The 19,850-nt window shown below is 42.1% G+C and overlaps 1 protein-coding gene and 1 long non-coding RNA gene across 2 annotated transcripts in view; both read right to left on the bottom strand.

Moving 5' to 3' along the window:
* Positions 1–11,736: 11,736 nt before the first annotated feature.
* LOC109519667 (uncharacterized) lies at positions 11,737–15,475 on the bottom strand. Its single transcript, XR_002169004.1, has 3 exons — positions 15,107–15,475; positions 14,958–15,022; positions 11,737–12,306 (listed from the first exon to the last, which is right to left on the bottom strand). It is a non-coding gene; the product is annotated as an uncharacterized LOC109519667 (long non-coding RNA).
* A 2,466-nt stretch (positions 15,476–17,941) lies between these two features.
* nsun3 (NOP2/Sun RNA methyltransferase 3) overlaps positions 17,942–19,850 on the bottom strand; it is a 12,435-nt gene continuing 10,526 nt past the window's right edge. Inside the window, exon 7 of the mRNA XM_019876408.1 lies at positions 17,942–18,825. The gene's annotated coding sequence lies outside the window, so the exon portion shown is untranslated. The remainder of the gene's footprint in view (positions 18,826–19,850) is intronic.

Raw genomic sequence — 19,850 nt, 5'->3', positions numbered from 1 at the left:
TTTGCTCATGGAGGATCAAGGATGAAGCAAAGGCTCAGAGGGGGATCCCTTCAAGACCTCCCAATAAACATCTTTGTCCATTTTTACAACTTGCCTTGAAAAATATTTTTGTTTTTTTGTCTTTCACCTCAGCATTGCAGACTTGGCATTGTTTTCGCATTTTATTGTGCTGCTGTTATATTTTTCATGTTTTGACTTTATTTTTATATGTCTGATTTTTTTTACATGATGCACAGCACTTTGTGTGCAGCGGCGGTTGTTTTTAAAGTTCCCCAGACATAAAGTTGAGTTGTTTTGCTGCAAATACTGCTCCATCCTCTTTGCAGGAGTACCTGCTGTTTGCGAGACTGTCGGTGTGTACTTTGGTACTGTAATGGTCAATCCCGAGCCATTTAATTCCTGCTGGGTATCATAAATACAGTCCGCGTTCTATTCATTCAATTCTATTTTCGCTCTAAAAGTGGCTGAGCAGATGGAGGATTGGATCCGTGTATTTGTTCACAGCATGACACCTTAACTGACTCATAATACGTGCTGTGGATAGCCGTGATCAGTGAAGGCATATTTCCATGTTATCCGTTCTGTGAGGTCACTTGGAGATTTTCTGCAAATAGTGATTCAAACCAAAGAGACACACATACCAAGGGCCAATTGTGCTTACTGGAGGATGATCCGATTTCTATTTCAAACACCGCATGAGTTTTCCCATTGCAAAAGAGGGGGAAAAAAGCGTTTTCCCACAAACAAAGGAAACAGGCACACTGCCACCTGATTTCTGTGGAGGTCTTTTGACTGCTGAAACAGTGTTTTTTTTTGTTTTTTTTTTTTTAGACTTGCTAGTGATAGTGCTCTTAGCAGACAAATATTGCAGCCCTCAGCGACTACAAGCAGGGATTTATTTCTTGTTTGGACGCAAAGCAACTTTTGTGTTTATATTTGTATTGAGTTGCCTGTACCTTGACCTCACATTGTTCAGATTGGAGCTCCATTTGCATTCTGAAAAAATATACTGCAGCGCATATTGTCTTTTCATACAAGCACAAAGCAGGCAATTTTTTAATTCTAATTTTGTCTCATTAACATGACATACACTCACTACGATGGAATACCCAAAGTAGTGAATGTTTCCAATATCTTTTAATTTTAAATAACCAATTACCAAAGGTGTATGCTGTACAACCTTACAGCAGATAAAATTTTGCTTACTTGACAACAGAATTTAAAAATATACTATAATATACGGTATGATATAAATATTATATAGTTTTGGAGCAGAGTGCTCCAAAACTATAGCAAGAGTGTTGTAAATCAATTTATTTTTGTTGGTGGCTGGACATATTTGTTTGAAATCAAAAGCTGAATGTGAAATAAGTGCTGAAGCATTTATTTCAATGTATCTAAAGTTGCATCTGATACCCAACTTACGTTGTCTGTTGTCACACCGGCTAAGAGCAGAAACAATGCTCGGTCGTGCATGGATCACTGCATTTTTTTTCCAGCACCAAGATGTCTCTTGGTGAGATGTGAGCATATTTAAAGGGAATGAAAGGAGCCACTTGGATTTGTGGCGAATGAGGTTGGCTGTGTTCACGCTCACAACAGTGCAAACCACCATTTTTTTCAGGATACTGTCTTGCGCACATCTGCTTGTTCCCCACATGCCTGGATGGATGGATAGATGGATGGATGGATGGATGGATCGAAGTCCTTTGCTCATCGTAATTAGCATTTCGTTCGCATGATACATTTGTTATGACAAACCTGAGGAACAAAACACATTCATCAGTCACGTGTTCCAACATTTATGTCCAAATGCAAATATTTTCAGTTTCAAGCAAAAATGAAAGAATTGGCGTCATCGTTCCAATGCTCCTGGATTGGAAATTAGATCTCTGTAGATTTGGGCTGAATTTACCCTGTTAAAAAAAAAAAAAAAAAGGAGCAATGACGATCATCAATCTGGCATTTCCCAGTAGTTGACAGTCACGTTACATCAGCTCAGCAAAATCTCCGTTTCCAAAACGATGTCATACCTTTGAATGGAAATTGGATCCGCCTGCTTCAGAATTACACAAGCGTCTGCACCTGCCTTTTGCGAACATGTTTCTCACACGCTGTTGTGTGGGAAGCAGTTGTTGACAGATAGCTTTGCTGTAATTGAGCAATTCAGGAGCTGTGTGAGACATCTGCAGTGCATCATCGCGCAAGCCACTTCATACAAAAGTCAACGAGACCGCATTTGCATTTCCGTAAGGCGGTCTAATTCTCCGCACAGAAATAGAATCACAAATGAACCAATGATCTATCGGCAGCAGTTGTTGTGTTAACTAATGTGTAAAGCAAGCAATAATGAGACTGTCAAAATAAGTACTTTTTTTCTGTTCATACGGGCCAATATTGTTGCTTCATTGAAAGACTTACCACCTTTGGATAATAACTTCAAAGATCTGAGCATGTCAACTTCTCCATTTCGGTGCCTCAACAACTAATAATCTTGGAATGTTGGAGAGTAGAATATTCTTTCGTTGGCTTTGCTCATCCGTCTCAAAATCGGTCATTCCCACTGCCTCACTAGAATTATCCTGAGGCCGTGACCTTGCGCAGGATTGGATGGAACGGTCCTAAAATGGTTCAGGTCCTACTTGTAGGAAAGGAGTTACTTTGTGAACCACTGGAAGTTTTGAATCTGATCAAAAGGCCATGATATGTGGGGTGCCTCAAGAGTCACTCCTTGGACACTTTTTGTTCATGTTACCTTTGAGTCAACTACTTCAGAACGCTAATGTTGGCCACCATGTCAATGTCCCCAAATGACAGCAGTTCAATGAAGGTATTGTGTCACTGTCTCGAGCAAAACAACTGGATGAACCAACATTTACTTCAGCGTCACTGAGACAAAACGGAGGCAATTGTATTCGGTAACTAAGACAAGAGGATTGCTGTTAGAAAAGACCAAGAGTCACTGTCTTTACAAACTAGTCCACAATCTTGGGGTGCTGATTGACTCAGATTTGACTTTCAGCAATCATATCAAATCAATCACTAAAGCACCCTTTTACCCACTGAAAAACATATCCAGACAGAAGAGTTGCATGTTCTAAGCTGACCAGGCGAAACATATTTATGTTTTCAGTAGACTTGGTTGATTGAATATAAGCTCAGTAGGGCTCTAAAATTTGCAGATTTGGGTCAAACATTGAAGCCCAGAGTTCAAAGTAAACATGGTGAAGCTGCGTTTGGCTGTTATGCTGCACATAAAAGAAAAAGGTGAAGTCTGCCCCAAGTATAAATGATTTTAAATGCAGGTTGAAAACTTAGCTCTCCTGACCCCCAATGCCTTTGGTTAAGGTCTTCTAAACATTTTTAAATCTGTTTCTTTAGTTATTTTACTCTTATTTCTAGACACTACTTTAAAATGTTTTGAAAGTTTTCTGTTAATGTGTTCAAACATTGGCAACGTCTGGTCTTTCACTGCCACTTTTGTAGGCTACTTTTTTTTCTCTGCTCTGCTTCTGAATGTCATGAACTGTTGCGTTTGTAAATGTTGTTTCCTTGCTTGTGTGAAGCACATTGAGTTGGCTGTTGTATGAAATGTGCTATATAAATAAAGCTGCCCTGCCTTAAAACTTTGACCTCAGAGGTTCCGCAGTATGACATTAGCACCCATTTAGCACTTCACAACATATAATTCAACATGACTTCGATTCATAACGCTCCGTTCACAGCCATTCAGCCAGAAAATATTCACTGTGAAGGGGCTTGTTCTTCCTGTTGCAGCGAGATTGTCACATAGTTAGCAATACGATCTTAAATCACAAGAATTAAGTGAATGATTGATTTAAGAAGATACGGTGGTGGTGAAATGAACTGCTTTGACAGCAGTCTTTGAGGACAGCAGTGTAAGATGACCCATGACAGAATAAAGCGTTGCGAAGTCCTGCAAAGTTGTGATGACTACTCAACTGCAGACTGGCTTAGACCATGGCAGGTTTGACAACTTAGTTTCCTTCACCTTCTTTCTTCACACACCTTCCTCACTGGAGGGCACCGTGAAGTGTCTGTACGGCCTGATTATTATGGATTTGATCGGCCTGTCAGACGATATCTATATTAAGGAAGCCACCCTTCCTCTCCCTCTGCTCCTTCTCCTCGTTCTGTCTTGGCCCTCGCTGCGTCTTATTCTCCCACATCACAGCCTTCGTTCATCCTGCCTCCCTCAGCGCTTCCTCTGCGTTTCTTTCCCTCCTTTTTCCTTTCCACAAACAACCCATTCCTTCCCCTCAGATCCTCTGCTGCAGCGCCGAGGCACCTGCCCACACACTTTTTACCCTCAGTCCATCTTATTCTCTTCGATATGAACTCTCTCCCTCTCGCTCGGTTTGCTGCCGCTCTTTCCTCCCTCTCTCTCGCTCTGAATATTTCATGATTTGGTGGCGAAGTGCTGAGGTGAGGAGCCTGTCTAGAGCTTGCACAGCACAAATATTTACGCTCTGAACTTGACTTAGTTGAGTGTCGGGACAAACTGTGTGTGTGTGTGTGTGTGTGTGTGTGTGTGTGTGTGTGTGTGTGTGTGTGTGTGTGTGTGTGTGTGTGTGTGTGTCATCTATGTAACTGTGATTACATGTGACATGGCTCCCAGAGGGCAGAGAAGGGTTTTGGTCTCTCATCCTGCATTGTTGATGATACAGCTCCATTTCACCTTCTCTGTGATGGCGATAGATGGATGGATGGATGGATGGATGGATGGATGGATGGATAGATAGATAGATAGATAGATAGATAGATAGATAGATAGATAGATAGATAGCCAAGTCATCGAGTTAGCTAGGTATCAGATTGACAGATACATACAGTACGTAGCTCCTTAGCTACATAAATTGGCAGTTAAATTCAAGTTAGCTTAGCATAGATAGATCGATAGAAGTCATCCAGTTAGCTACGTATCAGAATGACAGCTACATACATTGCTTGCTAGCTCCTTAGCTATAAATATTGCCAGCTAGATTCAAGTTAGCTTAGCATAGATAGATAGATAGATAGATAGATAGATAGATAGATAGATAGATAGATAGATAGATAGATAGATAGATAGATAGAATAGGTCATAGGACAGGAACTGAAGGTGGAGGACAAAGAAAGCCTCACGTTGGCAAATGTCTTTTCTATTTTGGCTGGCAAAGGTGAAGCTCAATTGCAGGTCTGGAGGAACATCAAAACACAATTAAGGGCTGACATGGAACCGGTGATGCAGAAGAGTGAGGACACGCAAGGAGGAGTGGAGCTCGGCAAAGAGAGAAGGACAAGAGAGGGAGTCTCTGGGGAAGTTGACAGAGAAGCTCAGAGAAATAATTGTATTTTATTAATGGAGAAGTGATAGAAAAGGAGCAATCATTTGGATGGCGTGTCTTGGTTTATGTGTGAGTAAAAAGAAGAAAATAGGTTGGGTTAAGTTTATTACAGATTCATCACATTATAAAGTGGATTTACTCCCATCAGTGCAGATACCCTTGGTGGCCACTGAATGAATGCTAATGACATTGGTGATCCCCAGGCTTCATATTCTCATCACCTGCAAGAGAGACAATGCCCGATCAATTGATGCTTACTTTGCTTTTAAATTGGAGGAAAACTTTCTATACTCGACTAGGCCACATGATTATTACAGACGTGCTTTACAGGGTACCAGAGTAGACAGAGTGAAGGTTTTGGAGCGAGTCAAACACGTCTGGAGATGCCACTTGTAAGAGCTCTCGTGGTCACATTACTCAAGTGATATTGTTCAGACGATGATTGCTTGTTGTCCCGTAATTGAACAAGGGCATGACTCATTTCGAGCAACATCTGACACAAAATGAGAGACTGAGCTAAGGTCAAAGGTCTGACTCAGACATCTTTCCTTTCACTGCATGTGGTGGGTGTATTCAATTTTTGGACTTTTTTTTTTTTTTTTTGTGACCGGCATGAATCCTGCGCAGACGCTGGTTAGACCCGATGTTGGAAATTTCACAGCTAAGCACAGGCCGGCGGATCTGCAAGCAGGAGGGCTGGGCCATTGTGGGGGTGTTCACAGCCAACTTCACTTGTGGCTAATTAAAGTGACACAATTCATTCACTTGAAATTCAGCCTGCAAGTCGTGGTCTGCAATCTCGACATCTGATCTCAACACACCTGCAGCATGAGTGGACACTTGCAAATGTTTACGCTCTCCTTCGCACTGTCATTGAGTGGGCTACTAAACTCCACACGGCCTGGATGGAATACCAATTTTAAAAATATTAACAGTTAATTATTAAAAAAAAAACAGAATATTTTATGCTATGATCAGAAATCCAATATGTTATTGAGTATAAGTTGATGCACCACCAAAAGATTGACAAAGTATCTCATATAGGACTGCTGCATAGTAATATAAAAGTGCAACTGGATGGTTTATGTATTCCTGAACACTGTTCATCACTTGAACAATTTGAGCCAAAAGATAGTGTTTTTGTCTGTTCAAGCAATAATTATATATTTTGTTTGACTCACAGCAAGAGCGAAAATTTCACATCTGCGGCTGTTCTCATTAGAATACAATTGTCATGTGTGAAAAACAAAAAAATCTAAATAAAGTCTTCTGTATGTTGACTTTCATATCTATAAGCATCATGCTGCCCTTTCGCAAGGCTGAAGACTTTGATGAATATGCAGTGTATTTTACCTCCCCCAGGGTGCTATTTCAGTTTTCTTAAAAAGGGAAAGGTCACAATTAACATTTTGTAAATGTGTTTTATTTCGTGGGACCCGGTAACTTCTGCATAGAGACGTCAACGTGACACAGCCACACGTTAAGGTTCAAGAATAAGCACCGAATATCCATCCATCCGGCCATTATCTGAGCCGCTTACCCTCATTCGGGTCGCGGGGTGAACTGGAGTCCATCCAAGCTGAATTTGGTCGCCAGCCAATCACGTTTCACGTGTCGACAAACAACTATGCATTCGCGCTCACATTCGCACCTATGGACTATTTTTCACTGAACTTCACATGCATGTTTTTCTAATGGGGGAGTAAGAAGCCCATAGTCAAGACTGAAACCCAGATCCTCAAAACTGTAAGGCACACGTGGCAACCACTCGTCACTGTGCTTGTTCAAGCATGAACTAATTAGAAGGCTTTAGTTTACACCATCAGGATTAGCCATCAGTGAGTTAAAAAAAAAAACATTTTAAACGAAAACTAATCACCGATTCGATCAGAAGATGGACCAATCTATTTAAACGGCTTATTTACTGTTGACAACCAATCATTGGATTTTGCCTCCACTTCAGCCGATCAGACCTGTGCAAAGCCCACAAATGATCTGTGCTCATAAGAGAGTTCCGGTTTCATTTGAGTCTTGAATTGTAGATGTTCTATTCCTCTCATGGTCGGAGGACATTTTCTGTATTCACCTCGTTAGCTACAGCGAAACGGCAAGGTGACACATCAGCCCTCCAGAGGACCTCACATAAAGTGTGATCCTCCCTTTTTGTGTCCCGCTGAGCTGATTGCCTTTGTTCTAAAAGCCCAGCGAGGCTTTCAGTCGATGTGCGACCAGATCTGAGCACCTGTTGTTTGAGCATCGATCCTGGTCGCAGGAAGTGAGGCAAGATTTGTGGCTAAAGAGTTTGACTGACGCTGTGTCCAAGTTGCCCAGTAGGATGTTGAATTCTTTCTGTGATTATGGGATATGAACGGCTCCGTGCCCTTGAAACACGCCCTTATCTTTGACCGCCATTATAGGCAACCGGTTTATTGACTCCTGGATATAAATCATTATCTCGGTGCATTAATCTACACCGGTTGATATACTTTCGAATCTGTGGTCGGTGCCCAATTCTTGAATAAATGTCTTTCGGGCAACGTCTGCAACATCCAGGATGCTGCTGTTACATGTCACAGCTAGTCTGTTTATTTTAAAGGTGAATGGCAGAGAGCGCAAGGCAGACTTGTCCGTTCTGAACAGCTCCCCCGGCAGGCTTTGTTTCTCTTTGTTTGCACTCTCTCACTCTCCAAGCAATGTGTTGTGATTGAGGATTAAGCTGCAGCCTCAGTTTGATAAAGAAGAGTCGGTGAGACCCGTGTGCCTGTACTCCGGGGGCCAGCTTTAAATGGCGGCAGCAGGCTCCTGCCCTCTCGTTGACCACGCAGAAAGCGAACACAGCATCTCTCAGCTCGGCTCCTACCGACACCAAAGGAGTCAAGCTGCTCAATATTTTAGGCCTTCAAACGGGGAAGTATTATTGCTGGTTCATATTTCAGTGCAACATCTATCCATGTTCGGCTGCTTATGCCGCACGCTCGCAGGGCATCCAGTCCAGCTCAATTTGACTTTGCAGAATTAACAGCTTGCCAGGACCTCCCAGTGGTTTCCTGAGCACTGCCAAGGGGCCCTTGAGCAATACTCCAAATGCCAGACGGCACAGCCCCTCCTCTCCGACGTGCTCTCCCTGATGTGAGTAAAAACTGCAACATACAAATGTGGTTCACGCGCCTGACTTATAGGCCGAAAAAAGGCATCGAATGCCCGTGACCCTTTGTTCTCTCAGGTGGCACTGTATGAAAAACTGGCATCATTCTGTTGAGGATGTTGCCACGTGGGCTCAGGAAGGCTTCAGAAAACCATCGTCAGTTAAAACGGTCTGTCACTACATCTACAGATGGAAGTTCAAATGCTGCCATGCAGATCGCTGGCTTCTCTGGGCTTGCGCTCATTTGAGATGGACGGATGCAGAGTGTGCTGTGGTCTGACGAGCCCACAATTGTTTTGAAGGCGACTCAGTGCCCATTCATAGTAAAAGAGTGCAAGTACGAGACTGACATGCCAGCAGTCCAGACCTGTCTCCATTTGAAGATGAATATTTGATAATAACTATTACATTTATACGTTTGAACAGTAAATATCTTGCCTTTGATGTGAATCCAAAAATAAAAATTTTAAAAAATGGGTGAGTTGCGTCACAATGGGAATCTGGTGGAAACACTGTGCCAAATAAACCATGCGATATGACCAACTGTGGCCGGATTCTGATTGGCATAGCCGAAAGCAACTCGATATATTTTACTTTCCCGTCAACAAGTCCGCCTCATATTTTTTCATTTTTTTTTGTCCTCTTTTCCTGGCTCTTGTTTCTCCCCGCAACAGGTGGAAAGTTTTGTAAAGCTGACACAGATAAGGCGCGGTGAGAATAATTATACACTGCCTAAGTGTGTCACTAAAATCTCCAAGCACCTTTTGATTATAAATTTATTATTCATGATGATAACTGAAGTACTTGTGTAGAACCATTTATTCGTATGCATTATTCATATAAACGAGCCGCACATAATGAATGTGGCAAATCAGCAGCGACTCGAGAAGAAGGGTCTGTTTATGTTTTCCCTCCCATTCTTTTGATTACACCCGTGCTACCCCCAAGGTGCCACTTTTTTCACACTGTCTGAGAAGAGTTTTCTTGTCACAAATTCAAACATAAAGCAAACATCATTTTTGTCATGTTGTATCGTGTCTGTAAATAATGGCAATTTTATTTCAATAAGTGGCTCCACAAAATAAAATCAAAATAAAAGCTGTATAGTCTACTTAAAAAAAAAAATGACTAGAATCCAGATGATCTTATTTTGTGCAACCACTTCACAAAACAAAAATTCAACAAAAACGTTTTTATAGTGTGTAAAAAATCGTTATTTCTCCACAGTCTAGCCATCAAGGAAATATTTGTAAGATTATATTTTCAAATGTGAAGACTTTCATTCCCTAAATAACACTTAGATTGCTCAAAAATTTATTGTACTATACATAAAATACTACATGAGTATCATCCACATTTTTCTATTTTCGAATTGACAATCTTCAAATTTATTCAATTTGAAGATTCAAAAAAGTAGTTGCACAAAATAAAATCATCTGTAGCCAGATACACTTTTCAAGTAGGTGTATAGTTTACTGAAAGATTTACTTGGATTCAAATAATAATAAACATACATTTCCATATATATATATATATATATATATATATATATATTTTTTTTTTTTTGGTCATTTTTAAGTAGCCTACTTCAAAAAAATAAAAATTTTGTGGATCCTCTTGACGAAATAAAGTGAAGTGAATGCAACACACCATTTTTTTTTTCCACTGCGAGTATTGGCAATGCTGATTTCCTTTGCTCCACAGATCGAATGTTAAAGTCATCTTGAAAATATGATGAGATTAACGCCAATGCAAGAACCTAGCATAAGAATCTTAGGTTTACTCGAGTGGGGATTTTCTTTGGCTTGAATGTACTGCATGTGCTCCCGTTGGTTTTTCCCCACCAGTGACCAGTCCAGGGTGTACCCGCCTCCAACCAGTCCTGACCTCAAATGGTCAGCTGATCAGCAAGCTCCACAGGAGCCTGAGAAACAATCCTGATCATCTGACTCAGGTGTGTTGGAAGAGGCAGACATCTAAAAGAGGCTGGGAAGGTGCTCTGGAGGACCGGAGTCACCTCTCCGAGCGTTCAGGGGCGCAGGGTTCAGTTCACAGCTCGGCAACTATTGACAGTAGCATGTCGTCAATGTTTATACAGTAGATGATGTTTCTGTGGCTCTGGCGTGTTTATTTCGGTCGGTGTGTGAGCGTACACGCCTCTGACTGGAGTCGTAGTAAAGAGTTTTCCTCGGGTCGTCAGTCTCTTCTCCTCGGGGTGCATGGCCTGAAAATGTATGTTATGGGTCTGGAGTGCTGAGTGCACTTGTGAGTTTCACAAGAACATCAAAACACAATCAAGTCGCGCGGGTCCCCGAGGCTCGCAGCCGGGAGTCGGCACTTAGGGTAAGAGGGGCTCAAGAAGGGAGGAAAGGGAGGGAAAGAAGTTGAAGGTATTAGGGCAAACGGGGGAAAGAATGTGCCGTTTGAAAAGAGATGAATAAAAAATGCAGTGCGCGAGAGATGGCTTTGTTGAAGCCAGAGGTGCCGTTTCAAAAATACATCAGAAAAGTCACTTTGCTATTTGTTTTACCTCAACAGTCACCAGGCAAAGTTATTTCCTTTTGACCCCGAAATGTTGACTCGGCTGCTTGTATTTTCCAATTTGAAAACGGGCCTGATTCTTGGGGGCGCAAATGCATTCATCTGATATGAATTATTGGAAAACGTCTGGGTGTTCGCGACTAAGCAAATAACTAGCCAGTAGGAATCTATTGTATATTTTAATATAAACTTCATTTTGAAGGCTGTTTTTTTGTTTTTTTTTTTTTTGGTCGTTAATGATTGTTTTGACTTTTCAGAGATAGTCTTTGTCTGAGCCTGCATTTTTGGAATCCAAAAACATGTTTCGGTTCAGTCTGAACCTGGCAACGTGTGTCCCTTGTCGTACTCAATGGTAATTAAATAGCTCTGTTTGTGCGCTTGTGTTTTCACTTCACTTCAACAAATATCAACAGAAAACAACTCACCTGATTACAGGGAGGGTAACTGTAGTGTTGTACTTGACAAAATGTGCTCAGAGATTTATGTAGTACTGAGAGAAAGAGAAAACTCATCCATAAAAGCTGCATGAGAAGACAAAGCGCGGACTCTGCAGACGAAAGGTTGGACAGATTACCTCAGTCCAGACTTCCATCCATCTACTGAGGTATCAAAATTGATTGGGGGAAAAAAAAAATCAGGGGGGGATTACAACTTGCATCCTTTAAGTACATTTATAGAACAGCAAATTACTTTTACGTTTCCCTGTTTTTATTTTTTGGAGTGAGGCCAAGCCTGGGAATAAACTGACCCCTAAAAACAACTTTCCATATGATCCGTCAGGGAAACAAAATGGCAGCGTGAAACTTGAGTGTTAATGTTTCTGATTCTCGGAAAATTTCGAGATCCGGCCCATATGAGATTTCCTGAGTTTGGAGATGTCCACGCTTGTCATTAAAGAGCGCAGCACGGGGGGTGGGGGTGATGTCTTAGTCGAGAATGCGCCGCATAGCCCGGGTAAGACTTAAGACATTAATGGGCAGAGAAAAGCCAGGCAACGTCAATGTCAGCCTCTCCGCGAGGCCCCGGCGAGATCAGAGACTTTGTCGGAGCCAGACAGGGAGGCTAGAGGTGCTCGGAGATACAGACAGAAGAAGGGAAAAGGGAAAAGTTACCTAGTGACAAGCAGACAGAGGGAAGGGAAAGCACAGAAGGGGCCAGGGAGAAAAACACTGACAGGGAGGGAGGATAAAGAGAAGACATGTTCCTTCTGCCACTTGCCTTTGCTGACTCCAGATTATGCGCTTCATTGGCCGCGTGTCACCTTGTGTACGCCTTGTGAAAAACATAGCAAGAGCCAAGCCGGTGAATGCATATGGCCAGCGCGCTGACAACTGAGTCGGACAAAACTTTCTGCAGAGTATATTTAGGGTTGTTCGACTGTGGAAAGAGAAATCCAAATGCATGCCAGGCCATAGACTTGAGCTGTACCGTAAAGGCCGGAAAAGACTGGCGGTCGTGCGAATAAAGGCCATGCGACGTGATGGAGGGACTACGTGGCTGTCTGGACGCCTGCTGGAATGGACCGAAATGAGGAAAGGAGTTGAAAGCAAAAGGTGTCAAGTTTCAAGTAAGAATTCCTTCCTGGAACTGCTTCGGATTGCGATTGAAGTCACCGAGAAGCTAAATGGCGCTTATGTTGAATTAGGAAGCCTGCTCTGTTGTAGCATTTCCCTGACGGAGTTTTTGCCACGCGTCATTTAGTACAAGTCCAAAAAAAAAAACCCCAAAAAAACCAGCATATAATCTGACACTGTCAGAGAAGGAGTCATTGTAGAAATAATGAATTCGTAATGGAATTTTGGAGCGTCCAAAAGACATCTGTTTATTTATTTGAATGGTGTTCACATTTTTGTGTAATAGTTCAAGATCTCATCTGCGTCGCAAATGGTCTCATGTCGTCCAAATCTAATGACGGCTGTATGAGAACACATTAAACTGAGAGGCTCCTCCACTTGTTTTTTTTTTTCCCCTGCTCATTATCTTTTGGTTGTTTGTTTTGCACGGTTGGTGAATGCGAGTTAAATTGCACGCTGCACATGCTTGAAGTCTTGAAATTGACTTGGTCGGTCTAAGACCGGCCAAGTGCCCCTGATGAAATCCTTTGTCGCTTTGGCAATGTCCATCCATCCATTTTTTAGACCGCTTATTGTTAGCAAGGTAAGATGGAGGCTCGCCCAGCTGACTGGGCATAAAAAAAATTAAAAAAAAAGAATTCGCAACACACCTCCTTTGTTCAGTTCTGCAATTATCTGCATTGTGAAGGATCTTTTTTTTATGTTTCTAGAGACTTTCATACTTAGAAATGGTAAAGTTGTGTATTCAGTCCAGATGTAATCAACTGAAAATAGAAATTCGAAATACTGACATCGCATCTCAGCTCCATCTTTTGACGTCAAACTAAAATACTTTCAGCCTAACATAAAAATAAAAGGATTGGCCGAACTGATCATACAGTTTAGAGAGGCATGTACATGCGTGCGGTGTGTGAAATCGCGCCAAAAGAATTATTTTTTTTTTTCAAAATTGTATTAATGGCTTAAGTCTACATTATTAATAAAACATTACATATAGCATATAGAATCAATCAGGGAAGGGAAACGGTGCTAATTTCACCAACTCAATTGTGAACTACATCCCACCCCAACATTTAACTTTCAACTGAAAGTTGCCGTCTATAAAGGAGTCCCTTTTGACTTTCTTTCCGCCTTTTCCCTTTGGGGTTAAGAATCTATTATTCATCCTTTCTCTTCACACCAGGAGGGCCCAGTCCAAGACTGTTTGAAACTTGCAAGGATGACATAAATGAAAAAAAAAAAATCCGATGCAAGAACTCCATCATCTGACATCTTTTTTTTTTTGGCGGGGGGATGCATACGTTATTTGTAGGTCAAACTACAGTGGAGCTAATGTCTTACAAACATGACTCCTTATGGGGGTCCAGAAATGGCTCACATGGACTCCAGCTATAAGCGAGAGGTACCTGTAGATTGCCGATTATTTAAGTGATATAAAAGGAAAATGGCCGAAGCTCGCAGGAGTCCAGGCAAGGCACACTTAATAATCTCGTTCCCATTTTTACAATATGTATTTGACATCATTAGGGGTGGCCTTTGGTTCTAAGTGGCCATTATTAAGTTTTGAGATCGTCACAAGTCAAGCGCCCAGCCTTCATGCTTGCAATGAAAACGACATTAAATGTGAACTTTCATTTCAGACTCGTGTTTTTATTACAAAAACTTCAAGAATTAAAAATCAAGGTGTGAGGCTATGCAAGCATTGGCCTTGGAGACTTACGTTATTTTTCAGTGGTTGGGAGGAGGTCCCAAGAGAGAGAGAAAAAAAAGGAGCAGTCAACATATGTGTCATGTTCTGTCTTGATTGTGTTCCAGCTCCAGCTGGAGTGAAGGGCGTTTCCCTCCAGCAGGCGCACCTGCGCCGCGTTTCCCCATCAAGCCTGGCTATGAATTTCAGGACTGACAAGCTGCCTGTACCTTGTCGGATTATTGACCTTGCTTGCTGTTGTGCTTCAAGTGTGATTTTTTTTTTTAAAGACCTCTCATTTTGTTCATAGATCCTCATTTGTAGGTATTATTTTGTTTTTCAATTATTGCTCTTGATCATGGTTTTTGTGTTATTGAATTTTGCCTTTGCAAGCGCTTTTTGTTTCATGCATTATTTTTCATGGCTCCTTGTGACCAGAGATTTCAGTTTTTACTTTGTGCGATTTTCTTTCATAAATATATATATATATATTTAATCATGCTTTGTCTGAGCCTGCATTTTTGGAATCCAAAAACATGTTTCGGTTCAGTCTGAACCTGGCAACGTGTGTCCCTTGTCGTACTCAATGGTAATTAAATAGCTCTGTTTGTGCGCTTGTGTTTTCACTTCACTTCAACAAATATCAACAGAAAACAACTCACCTGATTACAGGGAGGGTAACTGTAGTGTTGTACTTGACAAAATGTGCTCAGAGATTTATGTAGTACTGAGAGAAAGAGAAAACTCATCCATAAAAGCTGCATGAGAAGACAAAGCGCGGACTCTGCAGACGAAAGGTTGGACAGATTACCTCAGTCCAGACTTCCATCCATCTACTGAGGTATCAAAATTGATTGGGGGAAAAAAAAAATCATACTAAGCTCTTCCGCAGCAAGTAAAAAAAAAAAAAGGAATTTCCCTGGATTCTTTTTTTAGTGCAGATTGAAGAGTAGGCCATCTTCTCCCCACAATGAAATGCAAAGTGGAGCAGAGGAGGAGTAAAAGTAGGCCTGAATTATGCTAATTAAGGAGGCAGGCTCACACTCGAAAGCACTCCAGCGATTCCGTGTTGATTCTGATTAAAACATTTTGCTGGTCAGGATCCTGACCTAAAAATGTGAAGTTGTTTTTTTGTTTTCCTTGGTGTGAGTCTATTCAACTTATAAACAACGAAAAGTCGTGGTGGTGGTTCGACATAAAATAGACCGGTAAAATGAAGAATCTGAGGGTCTATTTTGTGCACTCGTGTGCATGCGCGTCTCGTATGTGACAGACACCAACCGAGGGGGTTTGTCTTTTCATTTCCCTGAACTTGAAGTTACATCAGTAACTTTCTCGCTCCTCGCCATTAATTTTCCTCTGGCGTTGCCTGTCAGCGCTGACATTGATGTTACCTGATGTCTCAATAATAAAACACAAGAGGAATGTTTGCTTCCAAGGGAAGAAGAGCAAAACAGTGCTCGATGTTGTCCTGAAACCGAAACCCTATTGTGGCTTCCCCCCCACCCCCCAGCACTAAATTAAAAATGATCCAGCATCCTCGGATGTGATGGTGTCACACCGCTAATTCATCATATGTCTGTCTAAGCTTGTGGCGCTCGTATGACGGTCCCCCCGGTGGTCTTTGACGACGAAATGGCACAGAAAGCTAAAGCGTCCTTTATTGGCAATTAACATGGCCTCATGAATAACTCTGGTCGGTGGTTTTACAGTCAGAAATCAAATGCGGCGCGAATCGAGTCCTATCGTTATTGATTCTTTGCTGTTTCTCCCCTCCGAGGTTCGCCGTGTAACAATCAATCACCGGAAGCGAGCTCTGTCCCTCACACCCACTGATGGAATATTGACAAATGACGACATTTGAAAAGAATGATGGGTGCCCTGAAATGTTGTAAATCTATGAGGCCACTTGTTAACTGTCCAGCACATCCACTGACTCGAATACTTAGAGTCAAGTATTACTCACTGACTTGGGGGGAGGGGGGGCCTTGGGATAGACAGACAAATAACAACGCTTTTGAAACTTAATCACCGATATCGTGTTCGTCGCAGAACCGAACCCCAAGTGTGTCTGATTAGCTTGCTTCACTTGTTAACTTCTGTTTGATTTCTTTTAAGCTTCACTGATGGTGTTATTGAGCTTCCAAAGCACCACCACTCCTGAAAGAGTATCTTGTCCAACCATGCCGGAATAATTTCAAATCTATGTTAACATGGCTTATTCAGAAAAATAAATGAGCTGTCACCTGCATTCATTGGGCATTTTCTATACTGCTCATTATGATGAGGGTCACAGGTGAGCTGGCACCCACACTGAACAAAAACATCGATTTAAAAAAAATTGATCTGGATGCAGATGATTTCATTTTGAGCGCCCATTTGATGAAATGAAATTGGGAGAATTCAATTCATCATTTTTATCAGTGTAGGACACATACAAACAACCTATTCCCACTCACATTTACACCGATGGCCAATTTGAGTCTGAACCAAACATCAGGGGTGTGGGGGGCTATCAGGAATTTGGGGAGATTCCTGAACAGCCAGTCCATTCCAGAGCCAGTCGAATAGGAACACGAATCACAGGAGAGGATGTGAGGGAGATAAGCGGGTCTTCAGCATGCAGCTGCATCACCATCCAGTTGAAAGAATCCAAAGTAACGGTCGTTTCGGGAACGATAATTTTCATCATCCTTGAGTCTTTCAGTCTTTCAACAATTGTCCGAATTGGCGATCAAGTCCGAGTGGTACACAGGAACCATGAGTTGAACCAAAATCGTCAGAGCTGTGAGGGAGACGCGTTACACCAATTGGTCGCCATGCAAAATGTTATTCATGTTCAAATGAGCCTAGGCGTTCACGTTCTTTATTCAAAACTTTTTTTGAAACCACCATGGCAGCACTCAGCTGCCTCGTTTCCTATCTGACACTTAGAATTGATGTCAAAGAGTTCAGTATTGGTTTCAGAAAACATTCTTTGCCTGCGTATCTGTCAATCAAACGCCTTTTAATGAGGACTGGCTTCGGTCTGGGGCACTCCGTCATAAAGGTCACATTGGTATATGGCCGCATGGATATTTTCCATTTCCGCAGAAGAACGCCGGAGCTCCATCGAGCTCTCGACTTTTCTTGACCTGGTTTGGCCGGAGGAGCGGCTCTTTCGCTTAAAAATGGTGACTGCTGCACTCAGGGGGACCAACCATGTTGCACAATTTGTTTGTACACTTCCCCACTCTCTTCTAATCATAATACAGAAGCGCTCCCTTTATATTTCTATTTAGCATACAAGTGTATTCATCCCTCTTGGCGCACATGTTGTGAGAAGTTGTTGGCAGATGAGAGAGAGGAGCAAAACTGAAGTTTCCAAGGACCATGAGGAGGACGGCAGGACCGTAGATGTCTACGGCCAAGCGTGTGCCTTGCCTGATCATTTCCAATCAATACAATTCAGTCAGAATCAAATCAGGTTGCCAAAACATCAAAGGATAACCGGCGAATGCATTTGAGCTAACTTTAACGCGTCATAGTAAATAGTGAGAATAGTTATTTTTAATACATGTACATAGTTTGGGGGGGGGTGGTCACATGGTAATCTGAATTTGTCTTTTGATAATACAAAATATATCTTTTTTTTTTCTGGGCGGGATCCACACCAACGCTCCACCTCCTTTTCAAATCATCCCAAGTATGTCAAGCAAATGGTTAGCAAAAAAAATGTATAACAGTAGGTTTATATAATGACACACACAGAAAAAAAAAACAATCTGAAGGAATAAGAGCAATACAAATTAACTTCATCGGCAGCGTTCAATTGATTGTGAGCAGCGTTCTCCTGAACCCAAACTACATTTCCTGCTCTAATTTCCCCTCCTCCTCTCGTTATTGTCGATGACTAGGGTGTTAATGATTGCATCTGGCGGTGCCACAAATTAATTCCTGCCTCTCTGGCAAAAAGCTGTTCCCCACCTGATTATGCAAAGCAGGCCTATATTCTCTCTCTTTGAAGTGGAGGAAAAGCTGCTTAGAGATTCCCCCCTCGAGGAACCGAGGCAACATGGGGAACATCAACAAACCCGAGTTCACGCAGAGGTCAGCAAGATGGCTGACCCTTTTGTACCCTCGCTTATCGCCTCAGATCATCTCCGTATCTTTTGCCCTTGCGTTAAGACGTGCGTCGATAAGATCCGGCAGCTGCATTTCAAAGAGGGTCAGCAAAAACGACCAATAAAAATAACCATGGAAACGTACTCAGTGGTGTGCGTTCACCCATTGAAGGGAGATGGAACTGGTGCGGGGGATATTGTATCTGCCACAGTGTAATGTTTCCTCAGTCGGCTCTGCTTTATCTCCAGGGTCCAAAAATACAATAAAGTAAATGGCTGGGGCACCATCCACTTAGGTAGGCGACATAATAGGAGACGGGGTGGGACACTGCCCAGACAACTCAAATCAACCAAACTTGAAAAAGCTAACCTGGGAAAGCAAGTCGCTAATGTTAATTAGCCTCCTGGTAAACACAGTAACCTCTTTCTATATATTTGTAAGCTTATGTTCAATTATTAATTATTTTCATTTTATATTTGAGCATTATGTTTTGTGTTACAGTTACCTAGGTTATATTCCGTTTAATAATTGCTTAAAAAAAGTTGATGTTGATGTTATCTGATTGGTTAAGGAAACCAGGAAGTGTTTGGTGTTTCCGGGAAGGAGGTGTGTTCTTGTTCGTTCGTTCGGAGGTGCAGCCGTTGGGGGAAAATAAAAACTGCCTTCAAAGGATTCCATCTCTCCTTTTGCCCATTTTTAAAGTAGAGCTATCCACAGAAAAACTACGAACCTCTCAACTTACATTGGTGGCAACGGTGGTGGTATGTTTTGTGTGGCTTTTTGACTCTTTTTATGCAACGATTTTTTTCTTGCTAATTGTCATGTTGCTAGCCACGTGGATTTTTATTGCTCTACTGAATGGCTGCTGCTAGTCAGTATTTCGGATGAGATTTTGAGGTTTCCTGCAGTTGTATTAATTTTTTTCCCCCTACCTTTTTTTGGACATTTTTACCATCGTTATTCAACCTTTTTGAGCTCACCATGCCCGATACTGAGACGTCCATGAATCGACCCACTGCAATGGTTCGTTCTACTGCCACTGATATGGCTGCTGTGAATGTTACTCCACCAGGATGCCTCAACATTGATTTACCACCAGTTTTTGAAGGTGATGGGACTGTGTCCTTTACCAGCTGGTCTCGACGGTTTGGGGTGGCTATGCAAGCCATGTCCAAACAACCATCCGCTGACCTGTCATCTGTGCTGGCTTCAGTTTTACCAACAAGGTTAGCTGAGGCTGCATTTCTGTACTGGGATAGCCTTTCCCCCACAGTCAAGGAGGACTACGGGGCTGTCAAGAAGAGGCTCCAGGATGTTTTTGGTCTTGACCACTCCCTGACATTTTTCCAAACCCATGTCAATGCTCGTCCCCGCAAGCCCGATGAGAGCCTTGAGGTGTACAGTGCTGACATCACGCGCCTCGTTATGGAAGCCTTCCCTGACTACGGCCG

The sequence above is a fragment of the Hippocampus comes genome, unplaced genomic scaffold (assembly GCF_001891065.2).
Source record: "Hippocampus comes isolate QL1 unplaced genomic scaffold, H_comes_QL1_v1.1 scaffold150, whole genome shotgun sequence".
Classification (NCBI taxonomy): domain Eukaryota; kingdom Metazoa; phylum Chordata; class Actinopteri; order Syngnathiformes; family Syngnathidae; genus Hippocampus; species Hippocampus comes.
This window is presented reverse-complemented; position numbering and strand designations above follow the sequence as displayed.